This window comes from Corvus kubaryi, unplaced genomic scaffold (assembly GCF_017639235.1).
Source record: "Corvus kubaryi isolate FWS band 111438036 unplaced genomic scaffold, C.kubaryi_AGA036_p1.0 split3-73, whole genome shotgun sequence".
Lineage (NCBI taxonomy): Eukaryota > Metazoa > Chordata > Aves > Passeriformes > Corvidae > Corvus > Corvus kubaryi.
Window position 1 is genome coordinate 36,669,179 of NW_024582091.1, and position 22,226 is coordinate 36,691,404.

General features: G+C 41.2%; 1 long non-coding RNA gene across 1 annotated transcript in view; it reads left to right on the forward strand.

Annotated features, from left to right (window-relative positions):
* LOC121659200 overlaps window positions 1-22,226 on the forward strand; it is a 91,039-nt gene that overhangs the window by 65,418 nt on the left and 3,395 nt on the right. The window contains exons 5-9 of the long non-coding RNA XR_006014205.1: window positions 9,242-9,483; window positions 10,916-11,051; window positions 11,915-11,977; window positions 16,138-16,231; window positions 19,390-20,448. This is a non-coding gene — a long non-coding RNA (uncharacterized LOC121659200). The remainder of the gene's footprint in view (window positions 1-9,241; window positions 9,484-10,915; window positions 11,052-11,914; window positions 11,978-16,137; window positions 16,232-19,389; window positions 20,449-22,226) is intronic.

Consider the following 22,226-nt stretch of genomic DNA (forward strand, 5'->3'; position numbering starts at 1 on the left):
AATGGAGAGGATTTTAAAGCTTTTCTCAAGTCCTCTCCTTTGGGAAATCGAAATGTGTAGTTCATCTATGTCTACACGTTCAGACTTCATAGCAACATGCACCAAGTCCTGAGAGCTAATTGTATATAGTTATCTCTGTTGATTAGCTAGGCTGCTCTCTGAATTTGAAAGGTAAATTCAAGTAAATGGTTGGATGTATAACAAATGCTCCTGCTCCACATGCCAGCAGTTTCCTCAAGGGCTTCATGTAGCTCTGGAGGTATGCAAAAGAGAAATGCAGCAGATCAGCATGTTATTTGTTTACCTTTTTTTCCCCTTTTCACCTTGCCTATTTCCTTTTTAACATTTTATGATCAAGTAATTAGTGTTGTCTTAGTTGCAGTGGATTCTTTAGCTGCAGTTTGTTTGCTTGATTGAAAGAGCCCTATTTAGTCTCAAGGCCAAGCCAGAGCAATGCTCTAACAATGTCTCCAGAGATGAGGATGCATGTGGTTTTGTTTATCCTCTAATACTACTTTACTTTTCATATATTGTTTGGTGCATCAGGTCTGGTAACTAAAATGTGTATTTATTAGTCTATCTGAACAGTACAGCAACCTGGAAAAAACTGTATTTTCTTTTATGTGACAGCTACTTCTGAAAGCAATAAAAATCACATATTGATTGATAAGAAGTAGGAGGAACAGATAACATTTTTAATGAGATTTCAGAAGTCTCACAGGCTCCCTGCCCTGAGGACATAATGACTTGCATCAGGAGCCCATGAGGGGAGGATTTGTTCAGATCAGCACCCCCACAGAGCTGTTTACCAGCCACTTCTTCTGGAAGGTTTAGTAGTTATTTCAGCTTTGATAACAAATAGATTAAAAAAAAAGGAGAGAGGAGGACTTGTGGAATGAAGACCCATGTCGCTATATGTAGGCAGTAAAAACCTCAGTGGCTTCTGATCCCTTTTTCCCCTTTCTTCTTCTATTGTCTTTTTCTATTTCTGAATATTGCCTGTCTTGAGGTTATGAAAATGTTTGTTATTCCAGATACAGGGTTTCCTCCTCCAAAATGGGGTTCATGCAGTCTTTTGGTTTTCAGTTTATATGATCTTAGAAACATATTTCTCTAGAGAGTAGAGAAGGTCTTACGATACTATAGAGAGACTTAAGAAAGACAGCAGCTATTTCCAAACAAGCAGCAAATTATAATGGTTGTGCTAGATTTCTTTCATATTTCATTAAACACCACAGGACTGAATCAGCTGAGTCAACTCAAGTGGCTCTTCTCAGAAAAGATAAGTGGCCACTTATCTCCCATTACCACATAAAGTGTTTCTCAAATGTACCTGAAAGTTAAAAATAAAGACAAAGGACAATGAAGAGTTTTCTTTTTTTTTTTTTCCTTCAGATGGGACAAAGTTGTAATTGTTAGTGCTGTAAAGCAAACCAAAAGCGAGAGTCTAAAATAAAAATGGCTTTCAAGGAAACTTAAAGCTTTTGTGCAAATTCCTACAATATTTTCCAGATGCAACATCCAGCCAATCTGTCAAATAGCTGATATAATGCAGCTTTGGTCTTTCTGTTTTTAGAGAATATTTTCCCCCTTGGAGACCTTCTGACTGTTTCTCTAGTTTTTACTGTTTCTAGATTTCTTTTATCACCTTTGCCAAAGGCACATTTCCAATCACATTCCCTCAAGAGACAGATTCCAAAACCTCTTCTCTCATTTGTCAAGACAATGATCTCTTGTCCTTTCAAAAGGTGTCTCCTGTACAAGTGGTCCTAGTAATCTCACTGGGGGTCATTTCTCACCACAGAGATTTAGGGTAGATGCAGGGCAGTGTTTTGCCTTGTCAGTGATCTTGCTGTGTTGCATAGTAACTAGTGCTCAGAATAAGTGAGAGAACATGTCTCCTGTAGAACATCAAGCCAGCTGTTATCATTTCTACTCATTCTGTAGATATGACCACCAAGCACACAGCATAATGAACAGATCTTTGTTTATCTGAGGATTATTCTAACGAAGAACAAGGTGTTATTTATTTAATGATGTCAAAATGTTGTTGCCCTTGACTCCCACTGCTAGAGCATTTCAAAGTGGAAAACAACTCCTTTGCAGACACTGGGCAGGGTCTAGAATGTCAAGTTATACCTTCAAAGTTAATTTGGCAAGGGGCTAAAGCAGAAAGCTCAGTAGAGAAGACTAAGGCAAGCTGTTTGATAAAAGCTTCTGTAGATTAGATCACTGCTCTACTTCCACTTGTGGTGCGAATGGCGACGAATTGATCCACCCACAAGGGCATCTGCCTGTTACTCACACAGTCACTTGTATCACAGAATTACAGAATCATAGAATATCCTGAGTTGGAAGGGACTGACAAGGATCACCGAGTCCAACCCCCAGCCCCACCCAGGACCATCCCAAAGAGTCACACCATGTGCCTGAGAGCATTGTCCAAACACTTCTTGAACTCTGTCAGGCTTGGTGCTGTGACCACTTCCCTGGGGAGCCTGTTCCAGTGCTCAACCACTCTCTGAGTGAAAAACCTTTCTCTAATATCCAACCTAAACCTCCCCTGACACAACTTCAGGCCATTTCCTCGGGTCCTGTCACTGGTCACCACAGAGAAGAGATCAGTGCCTGTGCCTCCTCTTCCCCTCACAAGGAAGTTGTGACTGCAATGAGGTCTCCCCTCAGTCTCTTCTCCAGACTGAACAGACTAAGTGACCTCAGCTGCTCCTCATAGAGCTTCCCCTCAAGGCCCTTTACTGTCTTCGTTGCCCTCCTTTGGAGGCTCTTTAATAGCTTAATATCTTTCTTATATTGCTCTTTCAGAGGCAAGAGATGAGAGGTCAGAAGAGGTCATAGTAGCTCTTTATGGTTTTATTTTTCCCCATGTTTCCTTCTCCTGAAGAGGATAACAAGCAGTTTTAACGAACCCTGAAGCTTTACAATCACTTAGATTTCCCAACATCTTAATTGCTTTCTGTGGTATGTATCCGTGAGAGCGTGATAAAGCTAAAATTCAATCTGAAATCCCATAAGTGTTTGCAGATGTAGGAATCTGATTGCGATGCAGGACACAGCTGTACCCTTTCCGCTGGGTTCTGCCAACACCGTAAGCCAAACACCCTGAGTTTTGGATAGATCGTAATCAGTCAAGATCTGCATCAAAAATGTGCAGCTCAGATCCACTTTTGGTCTAAAATATTACAGGCCACATGCCAGAGGACACATACCTAATTACCAGGCTGTGTTGATTCTTCCTTCTTCTCTACTTTTCTCAGTAATTTTAGAATAAATTATATCTTTGGCAAATTACACAAGGAGATGATTATACACTTAATTAGATGTTTACCTCTCATTTTCTTCATGCAATAGTATCTAGTACAGATGACAGGAACTCAGAATAATTTTTCTGTATGGTCACATTTTCCCAGGGTTAGATTTCACTGACAAAAAAAACCCAAACCAAAACAGCAAAGCCAACAGTAAGGCTAACAGTGAGGTTAGGGGAATATTTACACCATATTCAGCTTTTTTCTTCCTTTAATATGAAAATGAATAGTATCAAGGGATGGTGTCTCAGCTACTTGCAATCCATTGGAAAATGCATATTTGAAAGGAAAATACATAATTTATTAAATGTATTGCTTAAAGTGAGAAACTTGAAATTGAGTTTAGTAAGTCTGGGGATTTGAGGTTATACTTGGCATAGGCTACTCAGTCTGCTGAATTATTCAATGCTAAGCCTGCCAGTGGGAATAATGAGAAAACAGACATAGATTTCAAAATATGTTTTCATTAGATTGGGAATAAAAAGTTTAAAAATTTAATAGCTACGCTCAAAAAAAGATTTTATGCCCTCCTCATTGAACAACTGTTGACAGATGACTGCAGTTCTGCCTATGAAAGGAGTATCCATGCATATTCACTTAGTAGCACTTAAACAAGAGTAAGAGACATACTGTCCATTAAACTGATGCAAATGTTAAATATAATTAAAAGTTGCTTCCTTTTGAAACCATTTTTTTTCAAACTAACTAAAAAGTACATATATATTAGAACATAAGGACAAAAGGTAGTCACAACGCTGATGTCTTTTACACCTGTTTGAGGAAACCGGCTTTAAACAAAACCCCTCTGTAAGGATTGCCCTTTTGTCATAAGATTGGTTCCTTATGATATAAAAGCACTCTGCTTTCCTTCAGAAATTGAAAGAGTTGTGCAAAGAGTGGTCATTTTTCTTTAGTTTTAAATGTTATCAGTGGAAATTCTGCTTTAATCGAAGCTACATCTGGCTTTTTGTTGTCTAAGTATCAGACGACCTAGAGTCTGAAAGATTTCTCAGACATAAAGAAAAACAATTTCTTGGCAGCACATATCTTCAACCACCACAAAGAAAGAATTGTTTCAGGAATTGAAGCAAAATCCCTCATTTTATCAAATTCTACTTTTTTTCATCATTAGTAGGGGGTAACTCCCCTTGATAATAGCAGGCCCTTTTTCTCCTCATCTCAGGGTTGTGTAAGACCACAGGAGATAGGAGAGATCAAAGTCACTGAGACCACAGTCCATCTTACCTAAGCCGAGTCACACTGTTTGGTTGGAACCAGGAATTGCTAGCAGGGAACACAAACATCCATCTGAATCTTGAAGACTTTCATTTCTGTCAATCTCATTTTTCCCCCACCACACAATATTCTACCCACTGCTGTCCTGTGCCCTATAACCAACACTTCAAATAATGTCACTGAGAAGGGATGAAGACAGAATCTCTGCCCGTGCTTTCAGTCTCACACCTCTGGTTCTGCACTTGCTCAACAAAATATAATCCCCCAAAACTGAATTACTGTTTTTGACATTTCATTTAATATGTCATAAATGTGTACTATAATTGATTGGTATACACTATGTTACTGCTAATCTTTCAATAATATACTATTTTTCATCATGTTTTGGTAAAATGGCTAATGCTTTTTGTATTTTCTTTGATTAATTTTATCAATAAGGGAAACAATTGTCAGGCCTAGAAACAGCACTTCTGCAGATTAAAAGGCTATGGAAAATTTCTAGGTTTGTCCAAGGAAAGACATTCTAGATGATGAAGAAACCACTGGAATGATTTGAAGAAAACAGAGAAATATCCATTTAATTAGCACGTAAAAGTCCCTTGGAAGAAAATGTTCTGCATTTTTAATACAAGCAAACGCAAGCTGGCTTTCCTCGTGTTCAGGTAGTTCATGAAACAGTGACTAACAAACTGCAAAGCTTTCTGAATATCTTTCTATTTAGCAATATAAGGCAAATATTTCAGCTTGATGACAATAGATCAGAGGTATGGAACAACAAATACAAATAGGAATTTTTTTTCACTCTAGGACTTGAGAAATATCCCCAAGCTGACTAATAACTCTAGTCACTTCTCCTCTGTCTCACTCTTGCTTGTGAAGGGCTCTTAAATAAGCAAATGCAAACAAGAAATAAGAAATAGGAAAGGTGTGGCTGTATACAGAAAAGTGGATATCTAAAAATTGTACAAAAAAAAAAAAATAAAGGAGAGCAAAGTATAAATTACAGCCTGTTCTAGGGCTATTAGATTTATCTGGAGCTCTTCCATCAGCCTCAATGACCTTTGGATCAGACCTGCCACTGCTTCAGTGAAGAGCAGAGTTCTCATCTCTTGCAGAAACTGTCTATTCAAGCCAAAAGCCGGTCTTCGTGCTGAAGCCCTCCCACCCCAGGTGGGGCTGAATTCAGACTACACTTCAGTCAGAACACCTGAGCTGAAATCCAGCCTATTTAGCAAATACAGAACATCACTTATTGATGCAGATATCCCACTTAAAATGCAAGCATCATGTGAATGGACTCTGTCCAACTCTCCTTTGAGTCCAATGGACTGGAATCAAATTGATCTATCTACTGCTGCTGCTCTGTGACAGTCTGGCAGTAGAAACCAGTTGTGAATTTAAGGGACCACTTGAAATGTATTTGACCCTGCTATAAATGGCTACAAAGGGGAGTGGGCAGGGTAGCATGATCTACCCAGCACAGTCGTTTTAAGGTAGGGTCGTGACCTTTCAAGCTTTTCTGTCGGAGCCCCTTGCAGCAGTGAGAACAAGGGACTGGACACTGGAAGATGGCTTGGATATGTCATAGGAATTTTTCCAGTGTGTTTTCTGCTCTGTAGGTGAAATAATTCACTTGGATTTCCCCAGCTCCTTTGCAACTCTATAAATGCAAAACTGATATAGAAACATAATGCTTATAGGCAAAATGAAAACAAAGTGATGTACTTGTGTAGTCCTTTCCAAATACCATAAATTATTGGAGTGGTTTGGTGGATTTTTTTTCTTTTAAGTAAAACAGCTCTTGAAAAATTCTGATAAGTTAGAAATTACTTGAATCTTTCCCAATTTGAAATCCTTTAGCAACTTAAAAGATGTAATCTTTTTAGCAGGAAGCTTTTCTAAGCAATTCCTAAAATTATTGTTTTCTGAAATGCTTTTCATTTTTTATTTCTTTAAGTGAACCTACTCAAACTTGAAACAAATTTAGGCTGCTATTCTGAACAATCTGTATTTTTTTTACTGTGTAATGAAGTAACCCCTTGGGTTTAACAAGAACTGAATGGACTTACATGAAAAATAATATGAGCTGTTCCAATCACCTCAGCTTAGCTGAAAAAAAAAGGTGACATTTTCTTCATGAGTATTCATCCATTTGGAAACACAGTTCAGTAGGATGTATACATGAATCCTCATATAAAATCACTCTCCATAACTCCTGTAATTAACAAACTTCCTGTAATTTCCCTACATAACTCTCCATGCTGTTTTTGTCTTCTTCCCACAGCCCTGGAAATCATGCCAGTTCCATTTGTATCTGGTGTGCAGAAATCTCAGCGCTCCACTAGGCCACATTTCTTCTTGCTGACAGTTATACACTTCCCAGCACAAACCACAAGATCAAAGCAGGCTTCTATCTGCTGTGCAACAACTCAACAATTTTGGAACAACTGGAAATCCTAGAGGCTTTCAGAGGTCATTCACCTCTCTCTTTTTGTTGCATCACCACACTCGCTGGTTATAGATAAGGGAAGTTGTGGTCTTTCCATAATTTGGTCTCTTCGTGTATTAATTTGCATGTTTTGGCTTCACACTTTTAGTTATTTGAAATGTTAGCATATTTAGTCTTGGAAAGATTATTCAAAAGCCTAAATCAGGAGCACTGTCTCACATCTGGTTCCTGAGCTCAAGACAGCATAATCATTGTGGTATAGAAAATTAAGGCCAGGTTTCTGAGTATTAATTGTATTTATGAATGTCAGTGTATTGACAGCTTTAATCACAAGACTGTAACTGATGATATCACTTGAATCAAAATGAGTTGGGATATATGGAGCCAAATTGTCATCTTGGCACTTCTGTGAGAATAAAATATCTCACAGTCATTCCTCACGGACGGTTGCACCAGCAGCAAAACAAGCTCTGAAGGGCTGGTAGGTATAATATCATGTCACCCTCTATCAGTCCTAAAAGTTAGAGCCATTCTGGCGCAATGTGCAGATGGCAAAGGACGCTTACTGGCCAGCACAGAGTAGAAAAGTCTTCAGGATGCATTGATCTTTTTGAGTGTTGGGACTCATACATTAGAGTCATAACCCTGTTGTGCTTTCACTTCATCTCACCCAGTAGAAAGAGAATGTGTACATGCATAAGTCTACGTACACTTTTATATTTGCGTTAAGTTTTCTGACAGGAGATAGATTTTCCTCTTCTGTGTACTAATTTTCTCTCTCTGTCTCTGTCTCTGTCTCTATCTCTGTCTCTCTGTCTCTGTCTCTTGCTCTCTCACACAGAGGGCTTCAATCCCCATATGGGCCATTCACTTAAGCGTGGGACTTGTTGATCCTTGTGGGTCTCTTCCAACTCAGAATACACTGTGATTCTGTGATTTTTTAGATTGTAATTCATCAGTATTTGGAGGAGCCTTAAGCTTGTTGCGTTTCCACATGGCCTACCATTAGAGTAAATATCCAGAGCTTCCATTGCATTCGTGAAATGTAAACAACAACTTTTACACTAAGAGTAATAAATACAGGATATAACATACAAACTAATGCTGGAAGGCACACTTGAAATTTCTTTTAAAATCAATTTTATTAAAAAGCAGTTATACTCTCCTCAGATACCCCTTCACATGGGTAACTTTACTAGACATTTAAGGTATGACATAACTCATTAAATACATTAAAGAAGAGAAGTTTTAGGTAGTTTTTCTGACAGCTGCTTTTTTCTCCTCATAAATGTGCTATACGAACACCATTCATGATCCATGCATACTCAGCCACGTGCCTCTGCTACCCAGTGATTGTTCTCCCAGTGCTCCTGCTATTGTGTGGCTCTCCATAACTCAGCCACAGACTTGTGCTGGAGGATGGCAACACACGGCTCTGAACACAGAGCTGTTTGAACAGCTCCTGTGGCAGCGGGGTGCCTGGCCCCTTGCAGTCGTGCCTTTGAGCCGCAGCGGCGCCGGCTGCGGCAATAAAAGTCCAAAGGAGGGAATGGAGCCTGCATCCCGCCACAGCCCCGTGTACAGGGAGCTGCGGCTTCCCGTCTCGTAGGAAGTGCCCACTCTGTGACCTGTAGTTTCTGCTGTCTGAACGGCTGTCTCTGAGCTTCCTGCAGCAAAACAAAACGGCACTGAAAGTGTCTCTCTCTTCCTTTTGTTTCACTATTTTCCTTCCACGGGGGGTCTCTGAACTTGTGTGCCCAGCTGGAATTAATACACCCAGAGACTCTGCAGAGAAGACTGGGGAAGTGGAGGAGGCCCAGGGGGGTGGTGTGAGTATTCGTTGTTGATATACACATAAATCAGAACCAGCGTATCACTCCATTGGATGTCTGAGGCACATCAAGGACAAAGGAACCTCAGTTTTTGACCCTCTGCTCCAAACTTTTATGTGCCTGGTCTCCAGACTTGTATCAACAGCCCTTGGCATAAGTAGCAACAAATGCCAAGGAGAGAAAGGCAGATCTTTCTGCAGCTCAACATAAGCCAGAATGGATTATAGGCAGGCTGAAAGGACTTGCTTATATCTATCGACCGGAGCTTCAGAGCTGGCAGATCTTTGTGGAAGAGTCTGAGGCAAGGGTGAGGTAAGCAGGGAGGGAGAAAGGGAAGGCAACTGCAGAAATATTGAGCACTATTCTCAAGTTAGTTTTTTTATGCCACACTGTCGTAGGAGCAGCTTGGCACCAGCTGGTGAGTAACCCAGCAGTATATTGCCCTGGTCAAACAACCCACTGCTGCATCTGTATCACAAGCAAGCATCTGTATCACAAGCAAGAATCTGGCTTCTGGATTGCCCCTCTCCAGTGCAAGGCAGATATCAAGAGAAATGGGGAAGGAGACATGCCAGGGTTTTCTCCAGACAGTCTTCTGAGAAAGTCTACCTTCTTGTGCAAAGAGAGATATACTTCAAAGGTGAGTAAAGTTTAGAGGGTTTTTCCTGCATTTCACTGTGACTATAAGCCTGGAGAGGTTCCTGCTGTAAGCCTGTGCTTTAGCTTTAGATCCCTGGCACACTGGTGTCTGTCAGAGATTTATGCTAAATGGAGGAGATCCAGCTGAGCACTACACATACAAGTGTCTACATCACTTACCCTGTTTGGATCACTGCAACAAGATTTCTCAGAGTAAATCAGGTCACTCAGCAGGCCAGTCCCAAAAGTTTTGATGATGCTTTTGAGTTGTCTCCCCTGGCTTACATAGTTACACAGTAGGCTTTGTCCTCTGCAGTAGTTTGTGGCCTCTAGCCTCAAGCCATAGCATGCATGTCCTCAGTGTCAGAACACAAAAACACTGTCTGGGTGGGATGCAAAGCAATCCTATCGTTATCCAGATCACTTTGAACTCAAAAAAATTACCCCACAAAAAGATAACCATTATGTCTTAATGCCTGAGACATAACCCATGAGACCTAAACAAACTCAGGGCCAACTGCTACAACATATGCATGTAGCCAGTCTGCTCTGGAAACATGGGGATGGAGCAATGGGTGGGTGGAGGACATTCTGCTACTCTTGTGTCCAGGAGCCACTTTGTTCAGTCTGTGGTACAGTCACAGCCACGTAGGCCCACCCCAGCCTTGACATCATGCTGTAGTAGGTGGTTCTTGCTGTTCTCTGATCATTACTAAGTCTAAGAACTGTTGCCAGTTTCATTTACTAATTATGGAAATGAGGTCAAAATTAGGTGATGGGCTGGCTCAGAACCAAGCCCAGGACTTTTGTGTTTAATGCTCAGCGAAGCTGCTCTCTTATGTTGCCTAGAACCTTGAACGTAGATACAGTCTTTAGAAGGGGAATTTACAGAGAAGAGTGAGATCTGCTCCAACAGGGAGTTCTGGTGTTAGATTGTGCCAGAAGTAGCAAGTTTGTGTTACAGAAAGAGAAGATCTTAAGTTTCGATACTGGTTAAAGAAGAAGATAGGAGCTTTATGGCAAATTTATTATAGAAATAAAAAAGTTGAGAAGGTTTTCTGAGGTAACAAGTAGAGTAAATCTGATTCAGTAAGTCACTGGGCTGATTTGCATTCCAAAAAATAACCATAATTTCAGAACATAGATTTGGCCCAATGGGTGAAGCTATTAGTCAACCCTACCTGGTATTCAGCCTGTGTAGAAACAAACAGCACGTGGTGATGAAAAGGAATTACAGACAAAGCGTGCTGTCCTTACCCAATCAGACATTGCTACACATGGTGTGAAGCATTTCTTTCCAGCTCTCACTGCTGATGACCTTGTGCCTTCAAGTATCAGGCTGAATTACCCTTATCTCCTGCAAAGCTATATATAGTACTTTGCTGTTGTAAAATCTGGCACCAAGAGGGGTTTTTTTTACACATTAACCTTAGGCTGATTATGGTGGTTGGGACTACTGGACTTTCCAACATCACAATATTCTAAAAATACCACTGAAAACCTTGACTGTCCATGTGGAAAACAACAGACACTCAAACTCTTGGAACAAGGTGTAAAGTTTGCCCTCAGGTAAGTTATGGTGTCATGATTGCAGCTGGTCATCTGGGAGCAAAACAGCAAATAGAGCTGGTGGGAGATTTATTGATCAAATGAGAAGAATGAGTGTGTGCCAGATCTCCTACTCATCTGACAGATCCTGACATGTCCATTGCATGTATCCAAGGGAGTCATTGTCCACAGTCATAGATCAGAGCCAACTAAGGTGTATCAGCTGAGAAGCAGCAAAAAGTAGCCAGCAGTTTCCTTTTCTTTCTTGTGTTAATAGCTTTCTATCAGAGCAGAAAACCAGGTTCATGCATTCCTCAACCTGTATTTGTCCTAAGGGAACATCAGTGACAAACTGTTCTTCAATATTTTTTTCCTGACTACAAAAACTGCCTGGAAATGATATAATGCAAGATGTAGCTTGGAGGTAGCAATGAATGGCATTAACTGAGGGGAATCACCACTTTAGTTTATTCCTTGGACCTGATGTATCTCTTTCAGATTGCAAATGTTTTTAATGCTCAACCAGTTTAAACAACCTCAGTGGTAGATGCCAACTGGTCACTGAAGTGACATCTAGACAAGGACAATACATGCAGTATCACAGCTACTGTATTCTTTGAAACATGTCTCTCCAAAAAATGGAACAGCCAGGAAAGAGGTAGGTAGTCAGAAAAAAAATTCCCACTTTTTATTTTTTTTTCTATTTAACACCAGAAAATAAGAACAGTCTAAGAAATATTCATGTTGTTAGTGACATGGTTTTGGGTGGGGAAGAAAAGGAGTACACAGCCAAGAAAATGGTATCTATCATGCTCATTGATTTTAGTATTTGTTTTCCAATTCTGCTAATTACTTGTGCCATGTCTGTCTCTTTCTCTTGTCAGACCTATCCAGTCTGGAATTGCCTTGAAGTCACTTTCAACTTGCAGATTACGAAAGTGACAAAGGTACATACATTTTCTCAGCAAGTCACTTTCACTGGCAGCCCTCTAGCCTAGTCCAAAAGCTATCTGTATTTATCACCATCTCACGGAAGAGTTGTACTGCTTCCAAAGGAGTACAAAGGAGCTCTTTGCTTTTGTGCAGCAGAGCCGTCACTCCCTCAATGTCAGTAAGTCCAAAGTGAGCAGCTAATATCCCCTGGCAGTGGTTCCAGGAGGCCTGGGTGCTACACAATAAAGATCATGTTTTTCCAGAAGATGAAGGGCTTTCTATTCTGGTTAACTGGGGAGACCCCTTCCTGACACTCCTTCCAAGCATGTTGGTTTTATTTTTAACTCCATTTGCTTTAGTCTCGTCTTTGGCACCAGGGATAAAGCTTTTTTCCACTGCCAGCTAAAGGTGTCAATGCCTGAACATGTAGATAGGCACTGATTGAGAGTCTCCAAACTGCATCATTCTGCAGCTCACAAATCGGTGGCAGTTAGGCAGTGCCAGGCATGCAAAGTTTAGATATTTAACTTTTATCCAACCTCTATTTTGGGGCACTTAAGTACAATCCCATAAACTTCAGAGGCTCCATCCAGCTACTACCTGTAGTAGTGAGAAGCAATTCCCATCACTGAGAGAGATCATAGAATACTAGTTTGGAAAGGACTTCAAGGATCATCTGATTCAACTTTTCTTGGCAAAAGCACAATCTAGACAAAATAGTCCAGCACCCTGTCCAGTCAAATCCTAAAAGTGACCAATGTTGGGGAATCCACAACTTCCCTAGGGAGATTATTCCAATGGCTGATTGTTCGCTCTCATTGTGAAAAATTTTCCTCTTGTGTCAAGTTGGAATCTCCTCAGAAGTGATTTTTACCAAATACCTCTTGTCTTCTCCATATGACTCCTTGTAAAATAGGAGTCTCCATCTTTGGAGATGCTCAGAAACAGCTCCAGAGTTGCACAGCTGAGCAGAGTATGTTGTTGTCTTGTATGTTGTTGGACTTTTATGTCTATCTCACAGTGTATCCAACTACTAGTGGGTACACATAGAGCTGCCTCGAGCCCTGTAGAGCCTTAACTACTGAATTGACCCATCATGGCCCAAGGAAACAGTACTCATTGACATTCTACAGTCTGCTCTGGCATGCATTAGGAATTACCCACCACAAATTGATCTGTAACATGGAAAAACAGTTATGGATTTATTCTTTTCTCTTTTGTTAAACTGTGCCAAATATTTACAGCTCAGGCTGTAAGTGAACTGGAGATTTCATGCAGGGATAACTTGAATTTCTCAGTTCCATGCATTTGTAATGATTTCCTTTTTGTTCGTCCTTCTGCCATCATGTCAGCTGTTAATAGTATCATTCTCTCTCTCCATGAGCCCTATGGCATACTCCAGGAGCCACAGAGGTTGTAACTGCACTGATTACTGTGCTCATGGGTCAGAAGCACTTTCTTCTGCCTCCACAGAAACAGCACAGGATCCTTGAGAAAGTGGTTTAAACACAGGCACAGACCAAATCCACTCCTGTGGTAACTGCTGAACTAAAAAGTTATTCCAGGCATATGTTTGGCCTTATTTGTCAGCAGTTCTTTCAAAACCTCTCTCTGCTTCAGTCTGGAGGTGGCAATGTGCCATCAGCAGCTGACTAGCATGACACTTGGTCCAGAAATGGGGTGAGTGAGGTTATCAGAAGGTAATTCAACATCATTGTCACCATTTTCCCTGGCTGCGTTGCCATGGAGTTGTAGCATATGCTACACAAAATAACAACGTTATTTTAGGAAAACTATGCAATGAACTTCTGTCCTTAGTCCACCAGACTCCCTACATGCTGATTGCTGGGATGCTAACTAACGGGAGCTTGCAGGTTTGCCATTGATGGAAAACTCAAAAGTTCACATTTTACCAAACAACATGGTACACCTCTATGGCGTGGGTACAAGGCATAGTTATGCATGACCAGTATTAGCTGAATGTTCTTAGACTGTATCTGTGGAAAATTAATGTTTCCCCCGATGTGCTTGACTGGCTTTGTGTCATTCCTCGGGCGAGAGAGACAGAATTGCAACAGCTTTTTTTTCTTTTTTTCCATGTGCCATAGCCAACAATGTTGTACGTTATTAGCCTGTAGCACAATTTCTAAAATTGGAATTTCCATTGCTTGCAAGGCAGACTGAAAGTTTTCTTTTTCGAAAGGCTGTATCTCTTTCTCTCTGCTGCCTCTCTCCCATACCTCTCCAAAACATATGTTTTCAATCTTTTTCATTTATATATAAGAAATCACTGCCGACAGACATTTTTCCTTTGCAGTTTATCTTCTACTGACCTCCTAAAAATATAAAAGAGATAAGAAAGAGAAACCAGAGATGGATTTACTGGTATGACAGAAGAGAGATGAGGAAATAAAAGGAATAAATTCCTCAGTTCAAATGTGAGCCTGCCAGACTGCAAATCAAAGATTTGCTAAATTCCAGAAATGTTCAGGTCATTTTTCCTTTTCCTCTTGTGTGCTTCGAGGTTCAGTCTGGAAGACAAAGCCAAATCACTGTGGAAAAAGTGGTTGTTCCCAGTATCTTCAGTTGGCACCAGAAGCACCAGTTCTAGGAAGTCTCCCAGGAAAATTGCTTTTTATACTTCCGCTCTAATTTTAGAGACAAGACATTAGGGTAATGTGAGCGTGCATCCACCTTGCTTCTGCAAACTGAACCCGAATAGAGCCTTTCAAGGGTCATGTGTGTCTCCCAGAAGCCTTGGATTTCGAGTGAGGGTCTTTAAAAGCATGGATCACTCCTTATTTCCTCATTTAATTTGGCCAGCACATAACTGAGCTCCAAGTTGACAAACTATGGGAAAGAATATTTAGAAATCAATAGTGCCTAAGTACATGGAAAAAAAAAAAAAGTACAAAGACATCTCAGTTTCTAAAGCTCAGCCCAGGAGTCAAGACTCACATCTGATTGCTCTAAACAGTACTTACTAACTAGAACCAACAAAAAGGGACGCATTTTATGAATCAGTATTTGCATCTGTGATCACTATGGACTTTGTTAGCTTGGTCCCCCAATGTAACTCCCCCAATAGCAAGAGATCTTTGTCATGAGTCTGGCTGGCCTCCCAGCAACACCTGCTTTCATCTGAACTGGATGCCATGAGATCCCACCCAGAAGAGTCAAGCCTCACTGGGAACAATGGGTAATTCTTGGGAGACGCCACTGGAAGGCTGCTGCCGTGGCACGGGAAGGCCGATAACATCTCCCAAGCCAGAGCAGCCCTTTGTGTCGGCAGACACAAGTGGGATGTTCCCTCTTAAGCTTTCCAGATTCGGAGGAAGTGGACCTTGAAACACAATGCTCATTGAAGTAGACTTTCATCTAGGGGATCTCGCAGCGTAAGTGCCGCTCGGTGATGTGCTTTCCATCTGCAGCCGAGGCCTCCTGATGCATTTCCTGTGTTTGTTCCAGAGGGACGGATGGCAGCACCTTAAACCAGGCACAAATTGTACTGGAGGGTGGGCATTATTCTGGGCTGCAGAAAACAGTAGACATTAGTAATAACAGTATCCTCAGGAGCCTCTGGTGGAAGTGGATGACATGTTGAATTACCTCCTCTCTCTCCTTCCCTCTCCTTAAGAATAGCAGTCTCATTATAGAACGGTTTAAAAGCATTTTGTATCTGGCTGTGGTGATGCACTGTGCTCCGTTGTTCAGAGTTTCTCTTGGAAAGGAAGGGCCACCAACACTTATGACGCTGAACAGCCCTGGAGAGCAATACTGTAACTGGGAGTAAACCACAAAGGCTAGAACACTGAGTGTCGTTCCATCGTAATTGGCAGATTGGATGGTACCAGAAATACAGTTGAGGAAGACACTGCCACTGAGAGAGGGTAGCTTCAGCTGTTAACTAAGACACTGTGAAAGTAACTCACACCAACAGTACTTTTCTTGTCAGACGTCGACTGACCAGTCTTCAGGCTGTGACTTTGCAGAATTTATTGTTGTTCGTGGAGCCTTGTAATTAAGCCTAGACTGGTTGCAAGTGCAAATGAGTACCTTGCCATGTGGAAAAGTGTGTAACTGAACATGGGAGCATAAGGACAAAATGTAGCTATTTCTGAGGAATAAATGTTCTCATAAAATCCTGTGGAATAAATCCCCTTTTCTGTTATAGGGTCCAAAGGAAAGAGATAGACCTGCTCTACTTAATTGGCATCTCCCTACCAGAAGTATTTCAGGAAGTCTTGAACTGCAGGGGGATGAGACTGGTAAGAAGGAAATAGAAGTAGCTTCTCTCAAAAATCAGTTACTGAGTCTTAGGCCTGAGCCCAGGGCATGGATCACAAACTGCAGGTTTTGGTAGCTGGAGATAGCTCCACTACTAACTCATCTTGAAAGGCTCATAAAGAGAGGAAAACATTCAACCAAAAAGTCATTGAGGGTATGTGGAGATGGATGCTGTGTTGTGTGGGAGGAGGAAATTATTACAAAAAAAAAAATATCATCCTCTCACAGTCCACTTTGGTTGCAAAATCTATTTTTAAATTTTCATGTCAAGAAATACTTACTACTGGCAGATCCCCTCTGTGTGAATTATTCAGGCACTCTAAAAAAGCCTCCTTACTTCCATCTGCCTCTAATGACTATGTGCCATCTGAAAGGAAGAAGAATGTCTCTTTTTAATATTGATCTCTTGTCTATCTCAGTCTAGACATCATGAGGCTCCCAGGGTGGGCTCAGAGCCATGGGGTGAGGCCGAGCTGGGGCAGGGACACAGCAGGCAGGGCACACAGGCAGGAGGGTACTCTGCCTGCCCCACAATACTGCTGGAGAAGAGTCATTGGATCAGAACTTAAGGCAAAGGCAGAGTGAAAGGAAAATCACACAAAAAAAAAAAAAAAAAACCAAAAAAAACAACAAAACCAAAAACAAGAAAAAAAAAAAAAAGAGAAAAGGGAAGAATTAAATGTCTTATAAAGTTTTGTAATTTTTTTACCACGACAGTTCAGGGTATGATAAAAGGGCATCAGGATACACATTAGAAAAATCAAAAGACTGTTAACTTATTGAAATATTAATTTACTGTAGTAAGGGGAAAGCAATTCAGCTCAGTGACCAAAGGAAAGGTTTGCTTAAATGTTAGGAAAAAATATGGCTAGTAAGAATTTTGATAATAATACTGAGGACTACAATGATGCCTAAAGACTTCAGTCATGTTAGGCCTTTGCTGTGAGTAATGGTGTGTAAGCATATAATGCCCATCCAAGAACACTGTATAACAACTATCGTAAGAGTGGGTTTAAAGCTTCAGTCATCTTAAATAGCTGAGTGTCTGATGAACAAACAAGCACCCTGGCCACCACCCACAGGTACATGTATATGGTTATCCCACAGTGACATCTATTCAATGTCTTTTCCGTGGCTGACCTTTGGGCACCATTAGGAACTTTAATGCCCCACACAGGAAGGTTGAGGATCAATTGATACACCTGAACTGGGAAAGGATGAATTTTCCTCTTGATCTGAGTTAACTGAAGAGGCTTCCTGGCTCAGGCTGAGGCTATTCCCATAACTATAGACAATTAAAACGAGGCGAAATAAATTCCAGCCTTGAAATCTTTCACCTAAAAGGCAGTCATGCTGGAAATGGTATTAGTGTTGTGATGAATAGAATAGAATAGAAACCAAACCTTTAATTTGCCAAATTTATGAGATTAAGGCGTTATTTTAGAAATTATGCACTGCTGAAGTATATGGTTCCCACAGTGCAGAAATCAAGGGAGCAGACAGGTAAAGAATACCATATGGTAAAGACTGTCTTAGTATGACTGTGTCTTTTCAGAGTAAAACGTATCTTCAAGATAAGCACTGTTTAGAAAGCAGCCATGTCACTTCCAAATATGCCTAACCATTCTCTGGGGCTTCTTGGATACCGTGTGTTGAAAGAAAGTGCTCTGTGTTGGAAGGCTGAAGATCTCAGGCATACTTAATATAATAATTCTTTTGATTAGTAACTCAGGCTCGCTGTATTTTTAATTATTCTCAATGCATCTCTGAAAAGACATCTGTCTAAATCCCAAATCTATTTTTCTAGAAGTGACTACCTAAAAGACTTGCACTGACACTTAGGAGTGTACCTGAAACAGAGAGAAGGTCAGCAGAGCAAAGTGAGACTTCCTGGCAATGATTTAAAAGGACGTGATGGAGGAATATAACATCTTATATCAGTTTTAGAATTGTTCTTTATTCATTTCCCGGTTTAGCCATCCTCCCACAAACTCGCCAGACTAAACAGCTGCTTCTACTTGCTTTCACTGAATGTGATACTCAAAGCATGGTGGAAATTAAACCATACAGTCATCACAAACGAGACCAGTTTATTAACCAAAAGTCTAGAGTCTCAAACAGAGTAGTAAAAGAGTAAACATGATATTGCGACCTCTGGTTCCACTGGTATTTCCTAGAGATTTAGCTAAATGATACCTTAAAAACATCCTATTGCACAGGGACTATCATCCCTTGGCCTCTTCTTTCCTTTAGCTGATAGCAGTCTGAATCACTTCATGTAAAATTCATCGACCAAGTAACATATTTCATCAACATGGATCTCAACTGCTTTGTCACAGTGCTGCATCTTTAGCAATTTGCCATAGCATCTGAAACTACCGGGTAGTAGGAGATCTGTAAAGCACTGCAGTGGGGCACGGTAGTCACAGCACCTCTTGGTTGCCCTGGTCTGGGCAAGCGGTGAATATGCAGCATAATATCAAATGTGGGTGTCAGTAGATAAAGTATGTCAGCATAACTACAGTCTAAATATTTTAAGCCTAAAGCAGCTTAAGTTCCTAACTGCGTCCACAGACACACAAAGCCATCATTAAAATCTGAAAAACCCTAGCTCTGCTGTTGGTTAAGTCTGGAGTTGTTTAAATTCTCCATGATACTTTTGTTGCTCATGGGGCATGAGCTAAAACACCGGGGGAGAGGTTGGGGGGGGTGTGTGTAGCACAGTGGCAGCAGGACAAGCTCCTGGGAAGAGGTAGAGACTGAGGCAGCTTACAGAGCAAGGCTCCCTTTCCTCTGTGGCTTTTCCAGCCAATTAATTAAGCTCTGCTTCTTTGCTGTCCCCTCTATCTTTTCCTCCCTGGTTGCTGCACTGGAAGGAGATGCGAGAAGGAACTTTAATCAGTTTTTCAGTGTCCTCCCCCTTTCTGTCCTTCTACCTCCATCCCCACTCAGTGCTACCCGTGTCTTTGGAGCTGGCTTTCCCAGCTGAATCAACAAGAATTGCAAGCACCTCCCTACTGACCTCCACCCAGCTGGCTGCAGAGTTTGTGGTTGTCTTTTTTCTCTGTGCATTCAGCGTACATCGGTTTAACAAAACTCATGGTGTGCAATTAAACCTACAACTTTTCTTGCTCTCCAGGAGGCTGGTTTTGTGCTTCATTTTGTTCTCCGCATCCCTATTCCTGAGTCAGTAAAGGCTGAAGCTTTTCAACACAGTATTCTTTTAAGGAGCTCATCCTCAAATTGACAAAGTTCCATCTAGCATTAATTTAACATTTAACTCATTGGAAAAACCTGTTACAAAAAAAGGCTGCAGGGGGGATACACATTAAAGCGCTAATAATGAAAATTTCTTTTTTAAACTAGGATACCTGGGAGAAAGCCCACAGAGTCAACAAGAAACAGAAGGCCACATCCCAGGTCCACTGCAGAATATCAGTGACTGTGTCCCCAAAAGTGCCTTCTAGGCTGACCCTGTGCCCTTGGATCCCGTGTCCCCTGGCAGCCGGAGCGCAGGAACAGCAGGGCCCCGCAGGGTCCCTGGCTGCTGCCTCCCTGCCGCCCGTGATGCATGCACCCGGGCGTAGCAGGCCAGGGGCGTTTGGTGAGACTCTGAAGAGCCCTCGGGAGCTTTGCCTTATGTACAAAAAAAAAAAAGGGGGGGGGGGGGACAGAAAAAAATAGAGATAGGGGTTTGGAGTCCCTAATCAATGATTGCTTCCTGTGCAGAAGTCAGCTGTTTCCATACAATAGCCAAGCTGTTCAGGCTCCAGGCGCCATCCCAAGGTCATCACTTCTCTATTGTTGTTCCCCACCCCCATGGAAAATTCCTGTGCTCTTTTATGTATATAAGCGTGTTTGGTTTGGGGTTTTTTTGTTGTTGTTGTTGGTTTTTGGTTTGGGTTTGGGTTTTTTTTTAGCTTGGAAAACTCACTCCTGCCTCTCGTGGTTGTGGCAGAGTTCGGCACTTGGCACTGACCTGAACTTGGCTTTTCAAAACTTTTCATTTGTTCTGCATCAACACAGCCTGCTGTGCCTCTTATCTCAACAATTTTTTAATGTTTTCGAGCAAAATACTTATCTGCACTGAGGTCTGTGGAGGATGTAAATCACATTCAAATCTGACATATTTTTTCCAGCTTGCTTTTCTAGGGATTCCTGTGTGTCATTGCCCTCTGAGAGTGAGAAATGAGGCTGTGTAAGTTACTAGATATTGTTCCCTTATAAAATATTTATTTCCTTACACACATAAACCCCTTGCTCTTTTACATCTACCTAGTCGAAGCCCTGTGGAAGGGAGTATTTCATCCTAAGAAGCCACCAAGATATCATTGCATTGGTTCATTTTGAGACCTGCTGAACAAAGTTCTACACCCTTCAGAAGCCCCGTAGAAAAATATTCATTTTGAGCAGCTTCTCTGATTTCTCAGAATTCTCCCAAATCCCATTCATTCAGCCAGAGCTGACCCTGGGCAACACTAAGCAACTTCTTAAAAACTACTGCCTGTTATGTGTTGCTGCTGACATTAATTGGACACAGCAAATTTAGCTCTTGCAAATTTGATACCATATAGTGCAGTCTGCAGCTTTCAGAAGCGTTGACTAATTGACTGAGAATTTCTCAAAGCATATGTAGTTTACTAAGCAGAACTAGAAAAAAATCGTGGATTTCAGGAAGGCCTATTTGCTTACACCCTGTGCTGCGTAGGAATGCCAAATGGAAAGTTTATTGCCATACCTACAGCAAGATCTCTGCCTGATATTGGCTTCTCAGGAAGTTTAGTGGCAGCTGTGGTCTCGTGACATCATCTCTGGTGTCACTTACTGCTAATAAAACAATTGTGCTACTCAGTCTGTGGCTTGCACAAAATTTAGGACAACTCAGTGCTTTAGCCTGCAACAATGGATGGAGACCAAGTCAGACGAAAACTCTGTATTTAGTTATAAAAAATGTTTTTTCCTGATCTATCCTTTTTTTTACTTTTTCCCAAATGAACATGTATTGACTGTCCCTACTGCTTGCTGAGGCAGGCGAGTCTGAGCCATAGCAGGGCACCCCACTGTGTCTGGGTTTGGGGGTGAGGGCACTTGCTTGGATATGCTGACTCCTTTCAACCTGTAGGCTATTAGCACTTGTAACTCACCCTTTAATTTCTCTCTGGGTGATTTTTTGCAGTTTGTGCTTCTCAAGTGCCCTCAGGAGCACAGAAATCTGCTGCTCAGCTGTCAGCCGAGTTCATGAATATTTGCACCTCTCAGACTCCTCTTCAATAGGGTATAGCCAGACAGGCTTCATAGTTCTGCTGGGAACAATCGCTGTTAAAACTCTTCTGTTTGAAGGCTTCTTCCCAGTTCTATGGGCTCTGATTATGTCTTTTTCAGTACATTATCTCACTGTAATAGCTTCTTTGGGGCCATTTCTAGCTCTTGAATGGATTATCATGCTATCATTAGGCAAGACACCACATAACCCCTCTCTGATGACTGTGTCACTTTGAAAATCCTGAGTTACTGTTAAACGTGAAACCTGTGTTGTATACACAGAACACAAAGTTATAAGCTTTTTAGCTTCTGTGAATAAGTTTTTGTACTACTTGAGATTATAAAATAAAGTGTTTTGGTTGTAAACCATTGCTTTGTCATGCTAGCACAGATTCAAAATGACAGGCAGAAACTTAAGCACAAAAGGCTGCAGAGATTTACATATGGCATCTGTACAAGGCCCTCTTACCCTTTCTCTGATGACTATCACTGATATTAAATGTCAATAGGATTGTACTTCTACTAGATATGGCTTTTAATTAAAGTCCTCTTTCCAGATTTTTCACAACAATTCAGCTAGAAAAGGCTTTTCTTTTCCAAGGATGATTTTTCATGTCTAGAATTTAGTGCCACAGCACAATACACAAGCCCTTTCTGCTAAGTATGGTATTCTTTGTCACTACTGAGTGTCTGCATTCTTAAAGTTTACTTGTT